Source organism: Pyrgilauda ruficollis, unplaced genomic scaffold (assembly GCF_017590135.1).
Source record: "Pyrgilauda ruficollis isolate IOZ18807 unplaced genomic scaffold, ASM1759013v1 scaffold2395, whole genome shotgun sequence".
In the NCBI taxonomy this organism is placed as follows: Eukaryota; Metazoa; Chordata; class Aves; order Passeriformes; family Passeridae; genus Pyrgilauda; species Pyrgilauda ruficollis.
In genome coordinates this window covers 1-2715 of record NW_024523593.1, presented here as the reverse complement: position 1 = coordinate 2715, position 2715 = coordinate 1, and the positions used below count along the sequence as shown (strand labels likewise).

Sequence of the window (2715 nt, the reverse complement as noted above, 5' to 3'; positions counted from 1 at the left end):
AGCCCGGCCTTGGCACTGCCAGGGGTGTAGGGGCTCCAAACCCTGCCCAGCCCAGCCTTGGCACTGCCAGGGGTGCAGGGGCAGACCCTGTGCCAGGCTCCCACCACCCCACAGGCAAGAGCTCACCCCTAACATCCAGTCTAAGCCAGCACATGGAATCCTGGAATGATTTGGGCTCAAAGGGACCTGAAAGATCACTCCTGCCCTGAGCAGGGACACTCCCAGTGCCCCAGGGGCTCCAAACCCTGTCCAGCCTGCCCTTGGCACTGCACCTGTGCCAGGGTCTCCCATCCTCACAGGATATCCCTTCCCACCTGGGCATTCCCTGTGTGCTTCACTGGCACAGGGAAAGAGCCCAGAGCAGCTCTGGAGCCCCTGGGGCTGGGGGTGCAGCCACCTGGGCTGGGCCTGGGGCACCTTGGACAAGTCCCAGCCTGTCCCAGCCCCTGTGGCAGCTGTGGAGGGAGGCTGGGGGTGCACAGAGCCAAATTCCAGCCCGAATCCCAGCAGCAGACATCCCCATCCCCCTGGCACTGAGCTGAGGACAGGCAGCAACCATCCTCATCCTCAGCATCGCGCTCAGGCAAAGCCCCCAGGGGAAAACCAGCTGGAAACCTCCACACCAAACGCCCGATTTTGTGAGATGCAGCTGGCAAAACGAGGAGAGAAGCTCTGGGGAGAGCAGGGAGCCAAGCAGGTACCTGCTGCAGGCACGGGGGAGGCCGGGGGGGACCCCCAGAGATCCCGGCTGGGGGAGGCAGGGCTGGGCACCGAGTTCAGCTCCTGCTGCAGGAAGGGGCTGCGCAGCTTCCCTGCAGAGAGAGGGGAGGGGGCTGCTCAGGCAGGGGCTCCCAGCCCAGCTCTGCACCCACACGCTGCCGCCTCGCCCGCCCAGGCAGGATTTTCCAGCTCCTGGTTTAGGAAAACGGGTTTGGTAACTGGTTTGCAGCGGCAGGCAAGGGGGAAATGGAAAAAAAGAAAGAAATGTTTTGGTGGAGGAGGAAGAGCTGGAGCCTCTGGCTCTCCAGGCTGACCCTGGGAGCACCCGGAGTCCACAGACACCAGACTGGGAGGGGGTGATGCAAACTGGCTTCTGCCAGGGCACTTCCTGTGGCAGGAGGGAACTGAGCTGCTATCTCCTCATCTCCACCTCCAAACCAAACAAAAGCTGAGGACAATTCCCAGACCAGCCCCACCAGCACTGCCTCCTCTTATCTCTGATCAATTCCAGGGCATTTATCCCCCTTTCCTCCGTGAAAACCATGGAATCCTAATGAAACACCTCCAAGTCAGTATCTCCTCATTATCAAAAAAGAGATTTTCAACCATCACAAAAGCCATTTTCCCAGCGTGGCATCCCCTCCTCTCCTACCCATGCCCAAGGAAGTAGAACTCCTGCTCCTATCAGCAAGTGAAAGTCATTATTGTGGATCAATCCAAGGTGCTTTAGAGGGGGTTGGGCTGAGGAGGAGGAGGAGGAGGAGGAGGAAGAGGCAGCCACCCAGGGGTGTCACGCGCCCGTCACAGCTACTTCCTCAGCTGCTCTCAGCTCTGCCTTGCAAACTTCCTGATTTCTATCTGAACAGAGATCAGATCAGGCTCTTCTGACAGCACAAGGCTCTGCCTGGCTGGGGCAGTGCAAAAAATTTGGGTGAGATTTCATTCAGCTGGGACAGATTGCAATAATGATGTTTTCCTGGTGTGAACAGATCGAACTCTAATTAAATAAAAAAAATAAATAACTTTAAGGCTCAGAAGGAGAAACAGAGCTTGGAAATCTGTTGTCTTTGTGATTAAAACTTGTCTGGAGCCTGACACAGCCCGGCAGGGAACAGCAGTGTGCTGAGAGCTGCCTGCTGGGGCTTCTCAGTATCCCATACCTGGCCGTGTCCCCAGCCCCTGCCCTGTCCCCTGGCCGTGTCCCCAGCCCCTGCTCTGTCCCCTGGCCGTGTCCCCAGCCCTTGCTCTGTCCCCAGGTTGTGTCCCCAGCCCCTGCTGTGTCCCTAGGCTGTGCTGGCAGCCCTTGCTCTGTCCCCAGGCCGTGTCCCCACCCCCTGCCCTGTCCCCTCCCTGTGCCCCCAGCCCCTGCCCTGTCCCCTGGCTGTGTCCCCAGGCCGTGTCCCCACTCCTTGCCCTGTCCCCAGGCCGTGTCCCCAGCCCCTGTGTCCCCATCCCCTCCCCGTGTCCCCAGCCGTACCTGGCTGTGTCCCCATGCCCTCCCCGTGTCCCCAGCCGTACCTGGCTGTGTCCCCATCCCCTCCCCGTGTCCCCAGCCCTACCTGGCTGTGTCCCCATGCCCTCCCCGTGTCCCCAGCCGTACCTGGCTGTGTCCCCATCCCCTCCCCGTGTCCCCAGCCGTACCTGGCTGTGTCCCCATCCCCTCCCCGTGTCCCCAGCCGTACCTGGCTGTGCTGGCAGCCCCGTGTCCCCCGGCCCCGCTCTCTCCCTCTGCTTGAAGATGTCGCGGGGGTTGACGGCTCTCTGCGCGATCAGCGTGGCCGCCTCCTGCCCGGGGAGGGGGCACAGGGCCACTCAGGGCTCAGGAACGGGGGGCACAGGGCCCAGGCAGCCCCCCCTGCCCCGGGGAAGCTCCTCACCTGGGCTTTCTCCACCGACTCGCTCCTCCTGACGCCCCGGCGTGCCTCGCCCTCCTCGGCACGCTCCGTCTGCAGCACGGGGCAGGGGCTGGGACCCCAGGCACCCCCAGAGCCAGCC

General features: G+C 62.1%; 1 long non-coding RNA gene across 1 annotated transcript; it reads right to left on the bottom strand.

Moving 5' to 3' along the window:
* Nucleotides 1–501: 501 nt before the first annotated feature.
* LOC121354789 lies at nt 502–2715 on the bottom strand. Its single transcript, XR_005955335.1, has 3 exons — nt 2598–2715; nt 2403–2505; nt 502–812 (listed from the first exon to the last, which is right to left on the bottom strand). It is a non-coding gene; the product is annotated as an uncharacterized LOC121354789 (long non-coding RNA).